At 37.4% G+C, this 14,249-nt stretch overlaps 1 protein-coding gene across 1 annotated transcript in view; it reads left to right on the forward strand.

Moving 5' to 3' along the window:
• Positions 1–14,249, forward strand: part of LOC126700050 (laccase-15-like) — a 58,740-nt gene that overhangs the window by 19,299 nt on the left and 25,192 nt on the right. The window lies entirely within an intron of this gene.

The raw sequence follows: 14,249 nt of genomic DNA on the forward strand, positions 1-14,249 counted from the left end.
GTGAGGTAAGTTGGGTGTTTCCTACTCCTAGACTAGTTAGATAACTTGTTAGAACCGACTTTTTCTTTTCTTTTATTGTTTTGCTTATGTTTGTTTTGGGGTGTTGTTTGGGCTTAATTTTTGTTGATGGGCTTATATTTTTTTTATAGCATTTAAAAATACCAATAATATTGTTAAGGGGGGAAAATTGCAATTTTATTGAAACAAGTTGCTAAAAATAATATATTATATATATACTATTTTTTTTTTAATCTGGGGGGGGGGGGGGGGGGGTTGGGGGGCACTGCCCCCCTGGTCCAACAACAGCTCCGTTAGATATTATATAGATTTATAAGATTTATATGTAGTAAAATTTGTACAAACTATAGTATCACTAAAAAATAATTAGGAATTTTTTATTATGTAGTTGATGTGAAACTAACCAATCATGTCACTTTGTAAATTTTTTAGTTAGTAAACGATATCACTTAAATGTTCAGTTTTACTATTAATAATTTAAATGAAAACATTCATAAGATGCATTATTTAAAAGATCTTTTTGGGTCACGTCAACTTAGCATTTCGGTCCAATTTAGTCCATTCGATCCGATTCAGTCCATTTGGTTCACTTCAGTATTTCGGTCCACTTTAGTCCAATTTAGTCTACTATGGTCCACTCAGTCGGTTTCGGTCCATTTTGGGCTAATTAGACCTTACACTTATTCTTTTTTATATGTTTCCTTTTCAATTTTGGGCCCCAAAATTCCTTTTTTTTTTTATTTAGGTTCCCTCACAAGTGCTTCAGGGCTCAGCCCTGACCCTTGAAATTCTACCTTGTGCATGTGACCAACTGCAACCCTGACCCGCCAATTTTTTCTCAAACTGGGCCTAACCCATGCAAACGGGTGGGATCAGGATGCTCAAAATGTCAAATTCACTGTAAAATGTACTCTCCCCTAGATCGAGGGTTTTACATGGAGTCGCCACTTATTTAATTTAAATGAAAAAAATAAGAAAACCTTCTCTATAAAAAATGCCTCTGTTGTATTAATATATATGACAATTTACATCAATTTTGTAACAAAATTTACAATGCTGTTTTGGTCCTAGATACAATCTAAGAAAGTAAATTACATTACTTTGTTTCCTAGTTACATTCTAAAAATGTAAATTGCATATACAAGAGCCTAGTCTAGAACCCTTGATCTTGGTTCGGAGGCTAATTTACGAGATGTGAAGGGATTAGCACCCATCTCGCCCAATTAAACTGGTCTCCTAGATTAAAGTGACCAATATCATGTCATGTCAAACAAATGCAAATAATATATCACATAAACATGTTAATTTGCAAGAATTGTAAACAAACATGCGTTGGGAAATTTAATGTAAAGAGAAACAAAAAGTGAAATTTGTTAGATAACAATGTAAGTGTAAAGAAAGCATGAAAGTAATGGCATATTCATCCAAGAAGTTAATGTAAAACAGAGAATTCCTAACTTAGACATGTTCATTCAAGCATGTTTAAAAGGTAAATAATAACTTAAAAGTGTTCATCCAAACATGTGAAGGAAAACAGAGAATTGTCGTGCTATTTTTCATCCACACAATTGCAAAGAGAAAAACAAAACATTTAACCATTTTTTATCATCCAAGCAATTATGAAAAAAAAAAAAAAGTAAAGAAAATCCCTTAGACATGTTCATCTAGAGAAAATCAAAATATTTAGACATGTTCATCTAAGCATTTAAAAAAAGAGTAAAACAACTACCTAGACATGTTCATCTAAGCATTCAAGAGAAAGTTGCACATTAGCCTAGAAGTGTTCATCTAAGCATGTAAAAGGAACATCAATGAGATATCTAGACATGTTCATCCAAGTATATCACTAAAACTTTAGAAAATTTGAATGTCATGTGTCATAGGACTAGGGAATGTTATTACATTAATTTCATGTGAAAACGCATTGTATTACAAGAAACCAATTCAATATCTATATTTGTTAAAAAAACAGCATGTGTTATGAGAACAAATTCAACATATAGATGAAAGATCAAGGATTGGCATGCAAAAGGGATTCATGTGATGAAGAACTAATCATCTGAACATGTTGGAGGAAAAAAGAAAATCAAGCATGTGACAGAAGACAAAAGTTTAAACATGTTAGAAGAAAATGAAAATCAAGCATGTGATAGAAAACAAGAGTTTAAGCATGTTGGAGGAAAATGAAACTTAGGCATAGGATAACAAACCAACAGTTTAAGCAAACTCAACATTTAAGCATGAATATCAAACAAAAGGCCGAATATAAAAAATAGGGATAATTACAGTAAACCCACCTGAGGTTTGGCCCGTTTACACGTTACCTACCCGTGGTTCAAAACTTATCACTTTGCCCACCTGAACTTCAATTCGTTACCCATCCGTTACCCACCTTTGGCTTTTCCGTTAGAAAACAACTTTTACAACCAAAACACAACATAACATGAATCAAAGAGTTAGGGTTTGAATTTTTTCTAAAGAGCTTGGAATATGGGGTTTTGTGTCTCTATGCAACAACAACCGTGTCATCTCTCTCTCTCTCATCTCTCAACCTCCGTGGACCTCCAGCTACTCAAAGTTACATGCCTCGGCTTATGTACCTTGAGTCCCAGCACAGCTCGAGCCAAACCGTTCAACCCAGCGTTCTTCAAATCCCTGTTCCCCAACCAGTCCACAGCGAGTCCACAAAGGTCAACCACATTCCCAACTTTCAAATCATAATCATCCAACAGTTTTTCCACATCACTCTCAACCCCAACTCTAACAAAAGTGAAATCCTCGTCGCTGAGAAACTCGATGAGCGAGTTGGGGAAGTGAGTGGCGTAGATGAGTTGGAAGATGAGGCAGCGTCAACCCATGCAAAGTTGGAGAGTGCCAACTGGGTTTTCGATGTTGTGGTTGAAACTGGGTCGCCACTCGACATCGAGGCCGACGATGAGGTAGTGGAGAAGGCGGCGGTGGATGCGGTAGATGTCGGAGAGCCAGGAGTCGACCATTTGGGGAGTATGGATGACGAGGGTCTAGATATGGTTGGACTCGAGAGTGACTTCGAAGAGGTCATGGGTGTCTTGGTTCACTTCATCTCCAGTGACTGCATCTCCAGCGACTGCATCGGCTCAGACGGTTCCATCTCCAGCGACTGTGACTTCGATCCGCCTCTCTCTCTCTGCTATCTTATTTTCTTTGTTGTGGGTGTAGTGGGTCTGGGTTTTGAAGAGGGGTTTGCTTTGGTTTTGGTTTGAGATTTGAGAGAGAACGAAGTTGTGTATGATTTTTGTGAATGACTGAAAGGATTTTTGTGAAATTAGAGTACAACACTTTCAAGTGTAGGATTTTTGTAAATATTTTTGAAGATTTGTGCGAATATGAAAATTTTATTCAGATTGATTGGCTTAAGACTGTTCATACCAAGAGCAAGTGTGTTCTTGAACCCAAGCTACAAAACCCCCTCTTTGATCTTGTTTGTTTGAGTTTTCTCTGTTATTTTTTGTTTTTAGAGGAGAGATGAACAATGGTGTTGTTTTTCTCTCTTTGGTTTGTTTCTATTTTCTGTTTAATCTATGATTGGGTTCTAAAACTTTTTTTATTACAGTTTGGGTTTGAAAAATGTGAGGGATTTTGGTATGGATTTAGAGGATTTAATTGGTTTTGGATGTGTGTAACTGAAAATTTTGAACTATATTTACAAATGTTGTGTTCTTGTGTTTGTGAGGAAAAGATTTGATGGTTCGTGTTTGATCCGTGTTATGTTCTATTTTTAATAAAAGGGTGTTTTTCTAACGGCAAATGGAAAGGTGGGTTACGGAAGGCTAACAGAACTAACTTCAGGTGGGCAAAGTGATAAGTTTTGAACCACGGGTAGGTAACGTGTAAACAGGCCAAACCTCAGGTGGGTTTACTGTAATTATCCCTAAAAAATATATAAGTTCATAAACTCAAGTCAATGCAATACATATAATTTATACACGCATGACAGTTCATATAGTTTATTAATATGATACATTATATAAACAAGATTAAAAAGAAAGAAACCAAGTAATGAAAAGAAAGGTTAATCAATCTACATATATTTTATGAGAACATAAAGGAAAGCAAATCAGCAATTTGAGACAAATTATAATGAATCTTAATATTTTCTGAAAGACTAAAGAGAGAATAAGAAATATAAGGAATGATAAACTAGTGTAGAAATTTAAAGAACATAATTAACTACTTACTAGCATAGAGCATAAATTAAAGGGGGAAGTGATCACTTAAAGGGCTAGGGAGAAAGTAATGAAGTACTAAACTACAACCAAAGTAAGAACAATGGTTGCACAACAACTTCTCTTTTCTGCTTTCTCACTAGCTTTCCAGATGGAATGGGGTGCCGAAAATGGAAGAGGTCTTCTCTATTTATAGGGGAAGGGATGGCTTAGCTTTAAAGCTAAGTTATTAGCTTTCTTTTGAAGCTAAGGTAGGAGATAAACCTGTTTAGATAAGCTAGAACGGATTTGTTTTTTATCCCTATTTGAAATTTTGAAAGAAAGTTGAAGATGATGTTGAATTTGTGTTATCTTCTGCCCTTGTTTTGTATTTTGGCTCTAACTTTCTGCTCAAAATTCTAATTGATTTGGGATTGGAGTTTTTGAAAGGAAATTCAATTCTCTACAACTTTTCCAAAAATAGAGAACCAAATTTCCACATTTTCTAGGCCAAAAATGTGATTCAAGTTGTTGTTGAAAATAGTAAAGTTTTTTAGCATTTTCTGTTATTTTTGAAAATTTTCATGGATCATATCTTTTTCTCTATCCAAATTGTTTTTCAAAAGAGCAGATAAGATGCCATAAAGGAAAACATTTTTTATTATTTCTTAAAAAATAATAAAATAAAATAAAATCCAATCAAAATTCACACTTAATTAATTTTAAATTAATTCTTGTTGGAACCAATCAAAATCAAGTGTTTAAAATAGGACATGATCAGGCCCATTGTGTAGGTGAGCCACGATCATTGAAAATTGTTTGTATGATAAGTTTTGATCAAGTGGTCCAATTAAGGACCATGATATACCATTGTGATCGTTAGAGCATCAAGAATTGTTTTGTATCACAAATCTGAAGATCTAACTGTTGGAAATTACGATCATGACCTTGGTGCAACTTTACTGTTTTGCCCTTAATATTGGTTAAATGCAAGTTGTAAAATGGGAGTGCATCTACACATTTTGCAAGTAGGCTCGCAACTAGTTCATGAGTCACTAACTCGTAAAATGCAGAAAAAGACAATTTTTAAAGGACTCAAAAATTCAGTTTTCAAAATCCTTGTCTTTTTGCACTTCATGACTCCCACCCACCAAAACTCAAAATTTCTTCCAAAACTCAACCAAACTCTTTTGGATTTCTATTCTAAGACTTCTCTAAGGTATTTTCCATCTCTTTTAATCTTTAAATTCCTTAGATTTTGTTCTAGAATGTTTAAAACCTAGGGTTGGGGTTTATTTTTGTGTTGGGTTGGGAAAACTTAATTTCTTGCAAAATATTTTAATTTTGTTGATTGGGCTTAGTCCCATTTGTGTTGATATTATTTGTGTTGGCCCCTTGTGGCATTTTTAACATGTATTTGAGGCATATTTTCATATGCTCGTGCATTTTGTCTCATATAGGGCAATTGTATGCATGCAAAGTGTTTGATAAAATGCTCCTTAGGCATTTTTGCACTTGTTTGGACTCCGGTGAGTACCAAACTTTGGGGACTACCATGTTTACTTAATTGTAACATGTTTCTATCATTGATTAGGTACTTGTTCATGCTTTGCTCATGCATTGCACATCCACACCTGATGCACACACCCTAACACAATGGACATGTCATGCATATTTTCATGCTCTTTGTCTAATTAGACCTCTAGCATTGTTTTCATGTCTTTGTGTTCTAGTGCATGCTCTTTTACTTATTTTTTTAATAGTTGTTTAATTGGTTCTTGTTTTTTGTACTAACTTGCATTTAATAAAGTTTGTTGCCTTTTTGTGTATGGTTTATGTTTGTATGGCTATTTGTCTCATCGATTTTCACGTAGTAAAGAGCCTCTGATTGATCTCACATCATCTCCAGTATCAAAGAGGACTCGACAATCATTAGCAAACTTTGATAACAAAAGGTTCAAGACTTTTCTGGACTCTCAAACCTTCAACAACAACTTCAAAAATGCCCCAACTGTGGTGGAAAGAATTGTGAGGTTTGACACATTGGGATCAACTTTCATTCCTAAAATCCTTGCTGATAGAGATTGGACTATAGCTTGTTTGGTGGTTTTGAAGATCCTATTAAGGAGTTGGTTAAGGAATTCTACTCTAGCATTTGGTTTATCAGAGCTGAACTGAAATGTTAGGTTTGTGGAAAGGACTTCGTCATCACTTCAGACTATCCAACAAAGATTCTTCAAATGAATCATCCGGTAAATGTGGATACATCCCCTTATGATGATAGATTGGCTCATTAAGAGCAGATCTTGAAGTTTCCTCCACGGGTACATCAATTGATACTTCAAGATTCAGGCCGAAAATGAAGACTTTTGCATTGATTATGTACTCAAACCTGTACCGACTGACCAACATAGGTTTCATCAGCCTTAAAAGAGCCCAATTCCTCTATGATCTTATTAATGGAGTTCAAATTGACATTTGTGCTCACATTTTTCAAATTTTGGGTAGGACTACAGGACGATCAGCTGTAAGGACATGTCTTCCTTTTTTGCAACCTAATTATGAAGATTTTGACTCTCAAGGGTATCCATCCTCCTAAAAATGGAACGGTTTTGCCTCGTCAAGGTCCGATTACCTTGCATTCTCTTCAGAGCAGCAAGGTTCACACTTCTGCTGAAAGTGCAAAGAAGAGACCTTCCAAGCCTTCAAAGAGTGGATCTAAGACTTCCTCTCTTGCCTCTCCCATTGGGAAGAGCTCAGCTACTCCTAGTTTCTCCACACTCCCTGCAACATTACCTCTTCACACTCTGAAGCCTCAACCTTCCAACACTCAATCTCAGCCAGGATCATCTATCCCTCACATGGATAGGATGATGACTTTGATGGAAGGATTGCATGAGCACATAATTGGACTTACAAATATCATGTATTCTCATAATAATCATGTTCAACTTTGCTTGACTACTAGTGAGACACAGTTGAATGAGATTCAGCGCAAGCTCAAGGCGGAACTTTAGCTATTTGTGCCAAAAAGGGGGAGAAAGCCTTATTGTGAATACACCATAGAGTAAGGGGGAAAGCATCATACAGTAAGGGGGAGTGCATATAGAAAGGGGAGCACGGTGGATACAAAGGAGGAAGCTAACCTACAGCCACACATCTTAGAAATTCTAACAGCATTATGCCCTATTTTGTTTAGTAGATTTTATTTACTTTACTTTATTTAAGCTTTAAGTACATTAGTTTAAAACTTTGTTTTCTTTAGTACTTGTACATTTTGGTTTTAATAGCCGTTTCTTGATACTTTTAGTTATTTATTGCCTCTTGCTTTAGTTTCTTAATTGCATCATGTGCTTGTTTGACATGCAATTAATTTTTACATTTCTCTTAATTGCTTGCATGTCCGGATGTTCATTTACTTGTTAAATGTTCATTGTGGTTGTTGATACCATATTTTGTCCACCCTCAATTTGTGTGCCGAACCCCGAAAAATCCAAAAATATTATTTTTTCTCCATGCCCGCAAGAACATCCAGAATGATGTGGCAACCTATTCGGACACCAGAGCACCCAAAGTGCCTTCTTCAACTAAAATGACCAAAATGCCCCTAGTCAACTTAGGATTAACCGAAGGTCGAGCAAGGTCAAAATCCTCACAAAACAACACTTTTCATAGTTTTATACCAAACCCGAACTTCTCGGAGATTTTTGGCAACTTTGACCAAGTTTGACCTAGTTAACTCGGAGTTAACTCTCGACAGGCCCTAGAAACCCTAATTTTGGTCCGACCGTCAAAACGGGTTGAAACCAATGTCATCATGAAGATTATCAAATTCTCAGTTCAACGACTATTCATGGGTCGAAATCGAAGTTAGAACGGCCGAGATATCACGAAAACCGAGATAACACACTGATCAATGCACCGATAACTTCCAAGAGCCATAACTTTTGATCCGACTGTTGGATTTTCAAGTTACATACCTTTTCAAAAATAGGAATTCAATATCTTTCCAAAGGTGTCAAGATCAACCCAATCTGTGGCCATTTGAAGGTGGCAGCCCTTGTCAATATCTTTCCAAAGGTGTCAAGATCAACCCGATCTGTGGCCATTTGAAGGTGGCAGCCCTACAAGGACCGCCACCTCATAAAGCATGCCGGGGCTATAAAAGGCCCCAGGCACCCTCTAGACCAAAAAAAAAGAGACTCCCTTGGTCCTGCTCTTTGCCTAGATGAATTCTGAGTCTTTCTTCCCTCCTCCAAACACAAAAAACACATCAAAGTCTCTTAATTCTTCCTTCTTCATCAAAAATACAAGGTATTGTTCTTATACCCAATCTTCTTCTCCTTGGTTCTACACCTTGAATTTGGGGTTTAGGGGTGTGGATGTAGCTTTTTAGCTACTATTACCCCTAACTTTCTAAATCTTTTTCTAGCTATCTTGCTCTTTTTGCTTGAATAACATGATTTATTACTTTCTTTAGCACATTTCAGGATTTATTTGTGCTTCTAGCCTAAATCTCCTTACTTTTTATAACTTATGCCATGTTTCATGCTTAGATATACATGCTTACATGCTTATATGTTTAGATCTACATGCTTTATGCTTTATGTTCCTATGTTTTGTTCCTCTTTTTATTCTATGTTGATGTTAGGGTTACATGCCCACATGCTTGATATCATGTCTATGGTTATGTCTTGCTTAAATCTACATGTTTACATGCATGTTTCTATGCCTATATGTCTAGATCTATGTTTTCACATGTTTGTGTGCTCAGATCTATGCCCTCTACATGCTTTATACTATCTTACATGTGCTTGTGTGCCCCATGCCATGTTTATGTGCTTAGGCCTAGACCTTGTTTGTCATGTCATGTGCTATTGTAGCCCTTTTTATTTCTTTTATCGCATTTTCTTGTGTTTTGGCCTAATGGTTAGGACCCAATCTAGACCCTATGGTCTTTGTCATCGTCCATACACCAAGGCCCACATAAAAGGGTTTGGATCACCTTTATTTTCCACACTTAATGCCTTTAGCGGGTTTGTGGTTGCATGGTTACATCCGACGCCCATGAGGCCTTGTTTGGATGTAACCATTTGAGGCGCATCACCATGATGTTGATTGCTTCGTGTATACCTTTCCCCCTTTCCACTCCGTGTGATGATATGCTTGCCATGCTTGTTTATGCCACCCATTGGCTTTCTATGCATCTTTACACGCTTACTCACATGTCCATGCATGAGTCTTGCTTGCTAGTGTGTCGTCCATGCTTCAACACAATGAAGTTATGGACATTCAATCCAAACCTACGTTTGTTCCTCACAGACACCACCTTTTGGTTGGTTTCTTTCTTGTTTGTCTTCTTACTTGTTTGCTTGCTTTCTTGCTGCTATGCTTGCCATGTCTATCATGCTTATCTGTTTTATGTCTCTTTCACATGCTCTTTGCATATTTTTCCTTCCATTGCTCATCTGCTAGTTTCTTGTCTTTGCCTTTGCATGTACACACATGAAGCGAGGACGCATGAAGCTAGGGCATGGTCTCCCAAGCGCAAGCAAAAAGGGGGAGGATGCAAGCATGTAAATATAAACCAAGCGGTAATGTTCAATAGATTTAGGGGTCTAGCCTCTCCCATTTGGTTATATACTCTTTTAAACTCCTTTCCTTCCTTCCTCCTTTCTTTCTTAGATGGGTTGTATTAGGTATATCATGTCGTGTACCATTCATCCTCATCTCTAGAGTATGGCGACCCCTGTTTACTTTCCTACACTTATATTTTGGGTCATGCTCTAAGGATGTAGGCATTTACTTTCCTACTCTGTGTGCTAGCATTGTGCTTGATGTATGTATATATATATATACCTGCTCGCCCCTTCTGATGTGATTGTCACAGTCCATGTCACCTAAGGCAAAGCGATGCCTAATTTCTGCCGCGAAAGTAAGGTGACATGTCGCCAGATTTTCGCCGTGGAAATCTGGTACTTTGCCTAAATGCCTTAGGAAAGCGTAGATTGGGACCACAACCATTCAAAAGCCAAACCTCAAAGCCCCCATGCATGCAAAGACCCGAAAGCCAATGCCAAAATCATGTTTTTATTGCCAATCTCCAAAAATTAAGGTTTTATCAAAACAAAGAACTGTCCTTGGACAGGCATTGTGAGGTGCCTAACACCCTCCCCACACGTAACCAAACTTTCAAACTCAAGAATCAAGATTTTTTACCATCCACATTAGATTAGGAAAAATGCCATTTTTCTTAGCCTAGGATCGGTAATAAAATCAACTAGAAACAAGTGACCAATCACACCTTAGAAAAACCCAGTGATTGGTGGTGACTTCCCTTACCTTTGGTAACTCCCTTAAAATTTAGCCAAGAGTCCTACCACACTTCCAAAGGTAGACAAATACCTTCCTCCACCAAGAGAGAGAGAGAGAGAGCACTCAAAGCACTGCGCAAAGCACACGCACACAATCAATCGAGAAGGGAGCCTCCAACGGGCCCCGTGCACGCAGGAGCATCACCACGGCGGGTGGTCAAACGAAGGCCCGATGACGGCGGTTTTCCACTCCAATCGAGGCCGGGCGTCGACAGTGGTCATTTCTTAATGACTATTCATGTTTGATCTAGTCATGTTATATGTTCATATCTCCTTTGCTTTTACTTGATCACATTCTACTTACTCTATACACATGCCTTGTATTCTACCTATCTCGAACTTAATGAATCTATTTCTTATGGGAAAATGTTTTAGGATACAAGTGTATATGGTTCAAGTGGTTCACAAGTTTTAGATTTAGGTGTGAATGAGTTTTGCCTCTGTTCCCAAACTCATGTTTTAAGTCTAGAATCTGTTTAGGGATTTTGTCACAAAATAGCCAAAGGGAGAGATTGTAAAGTTGTGATTTACAACTATGTTTTATGTTGGCTTCAATTCCATGTCAAATTTGATTGTAATTCTGTTCAATCATTCCCCTGTATTTTTGTGGGATTTAATGTAAGGGTTGTGTATGAGAGATTGGTGAAGATTCTGTGAAGATGAAGAATTTGCGACTAGCTCACGACTAGCTCCTAAGTGCCAACCCGCAAAAAGGTCACGTAAGAAGCATATGATGGAATTTGAAGAGTCTTTGCAGAGCACTCACAGCAGTGGTGCTATATTGGTATATTGCTATATTTTAGTTCCTCAAACACCAAAATCATGCTCCAGCAGTGGAGCTAAATCTATTTTTTTTAGCTCCATTGCTACAGTGTACATCTATAGATAGATATGCACTGTTCATGAGAGCTAAACAAAAAAAAATATTATTTTATTCTTCCCGGTGATTAAAATAATACCACCTGCTCCTTTTTTTTCATTCTTTTATCACACTATGCCTCTCTCTCTCTCTCTCTCAAGCTCACTCTCTCAACTCCGGTCTCTCAAGCTCACTTTGTTTACCGCCGCCAGCCCGACTCATCGTCAACGTTGCCGCCACCGAAGCTCGATGTCACCGACCCACCAGCCGTCCCATGCCGCTGATCAGCCTCAGACCCACGCCGCCATCCGCCTTAGACCCACGCCACCGATCAGAGTGCTTGCTCGTGGTTGTGCTTGCTTGTGGATATTGGGTACCTGACTGGGAAACCCATGGAGCTCGTTGACCCACCCCTTCTACCAACCCAGCTTGCCGACGTTGTGCTTTTTTGTGATTGGTGATTTTTTATTTTGTTTGTGATTGGTGATTTTGTTTAGTCTGGGTTGAGGAAAAAGATTAGAGATTTGGTTTTTTTTTTTTTTTTTTTTTACTGTTGTGGACTGCTAGTGGTGGTAGTGGTGGTGGTGGTGGTGTACATGTTGGTGGTGGTGGTGTACATGTTGGTGGTGGTTGTGGTTGTGGTTGTGGCTATAGCTGATGGTAAAGGTGGTTGTGGTTGGTGTTGTTGATGTTTTTTGGGTAAAGGGATATATTATTTTATTATAGTGGTTATATTATTTTATTATGATGTTTATATTATTTTATTGTGTTGAAAGCTAAAATAGATCCACTGCTGCAACATGTGTGTAGGCAAAATAAATTAAATAACTTTTGGTGAAGCTAAAAAGCTAAATTTTTAGCTCCACTGCTGTGGATGCTCTAAGTTGGATTTTGTGAGTCACTTCACAACTCAAGCCAAGTCGCAAGTTATGGCTATGGTTGATTACCGCCACGAACCTCTCTGCCTGATGATTTTGAGTATGCCTTTTCACATACCTTTACCAACACTATATAAACCCTCATTACCCACAACATTGTAACAAGGATTTTTTTCCAAGAAACTTTTGAGAGAGAAAACCCTAGCCAAACACTTAAAAGTTAGAGATTGTTTACCCATAATCTTCTACACCATTTTCTCTAACATTTCCTTTACTTTTACCTCTCCATCTACACATCCTTGAGAGTTTCTTAGCCCAAACACTTACCTCAATCATTATGAATGTTAAGATAAGTTTTGGCGCATATGGGAAGTATTGGAAGAAGCCATTGAATGGCAGATGCAATTTGGAGCTAATTACAGATCCGAACAACTAGTGAAGACACGGCTCTATGAAGCCCGTTGGTAGCAGGAAATTGGAGGGTTCAAGTACATTTTGTATATTAGGCTTAAAGGGTCTTTTTTATATTCATGTACTCCATCTTATTTACTAGTGGATTGATTTCGACTTGGAGAGTCGCAGAAAAGTTTTTTGCTGAGTTATTCAGTTTCCTCTTCGATAACACGTCTCGATGTTATCTTGTATTTGTTTCTCTCTTTCCTACTCTTTAAGCTTTACATTTATTGTTTATTGTGCTTGCTTATACCTTAGAGTAGTGTTCCGGTTTTATTGCTATTAAGTTGTGGTTTTTCATATAAAATTTATGTTGGCTTATTCCATAACAAGAAGTGTTGTAATTACATTAATTTATTTCCTTATATTTTGTGGGATTTTATTGTATTGGGTTTAGTATTAAGTTAGTGAAAATTGATCAAGAAGTTGATCTTGCAACTTGGCTCGTGAGTGGTGCAACCCGCGAAAGTCACATGAGAAGTACATACTGGAAGCTAAAGAGTCAAGTCATGAGTCACTTCGCGACTCAAGCCAAGTCGCAAGTGACCCGCAAAACTCACTGCCTGGATGATTTTTAAGTGTGACTTTCCTACCCTTCACCCATACTATATATACCCTCATTACCCACAAAAGTGTAAGGAAGCTATTCAAAAGAAAACCCTAGAGAGATTTCTACAACACACCCAACTTGTTAGAGAGAGCTACTCAACCTCAATAGAGAAATCCTTGTAGTCTCTTCTCTTTTCCCTCTCCCATTTTTATATCTTGAAAGGAGATTTGTACCCAAACACAACTCACACATATTCAAAGTGTAGATAGTGTTTTGGAGAGTGGAAAGCATTTGAGATTTGCCAAAAGAAGCCGATGAGGCTTACCGATACAATCAGGCGTTATTGCGAAATCCGAGAAGTTTGTTGGTAGATGGAGCTCAGAGGGCTCAAATACTTTGGGTAGATTAGGCTTGAAAGGCCTTTTTCGTATCCTTGTACTCCAACTTATTTACTAGTGGATTATTTCGACTTAGAGGGTCGCAGAGAGGTTTTTCACCAAGTTATTCGGTTTTCTCTTCGATAACACATTTCAATGTTATCTTGTGTTTACATCTCTCTTCCCTTACTCTTTAAGTTTTATATTTGTTAATTGCTTGCTTGTGGTTATGGCTTAGAGAGTAGTTCCGGTTATTGTGTATCATTTACTCTTATTCTGCACTTAGATAAGTTAGAGTAAAAGCAATTTAACCATAAGTTTAAAATTGGAGGTCTAAACAAGCTATAGTGTTTTACACTATTTAATCTTTCAATTGCATATCGTTTACTCTTATTACACACTTAGTTAAGTTAGAATAAAAGCAACTAAGCCGTAATTTAAAATTGGGAGTCTAAATTGGCCATAATGTTTCACACTATTTAAGCTTTCAATTCCAAATGGATCACTTTAGATTTTTGAGTAAAAAAACTTTTCCACGTTCCAAAAGACTTCTAAG

Source organism: Quercus robur, chromosome 9, assembly GCF_932294415.1.
Source record: "Quercus robur chromosome 9, dhQueRobu3.1, whole genome shotgun sequence".
Classification (NCBI taxonomy): domain Eukaryota; kingdom Viridiplantae; phylum Streptophyta; class Magnoliopsida; order Fagales; family Fagaceae; genus Quercus; species Quercus robur.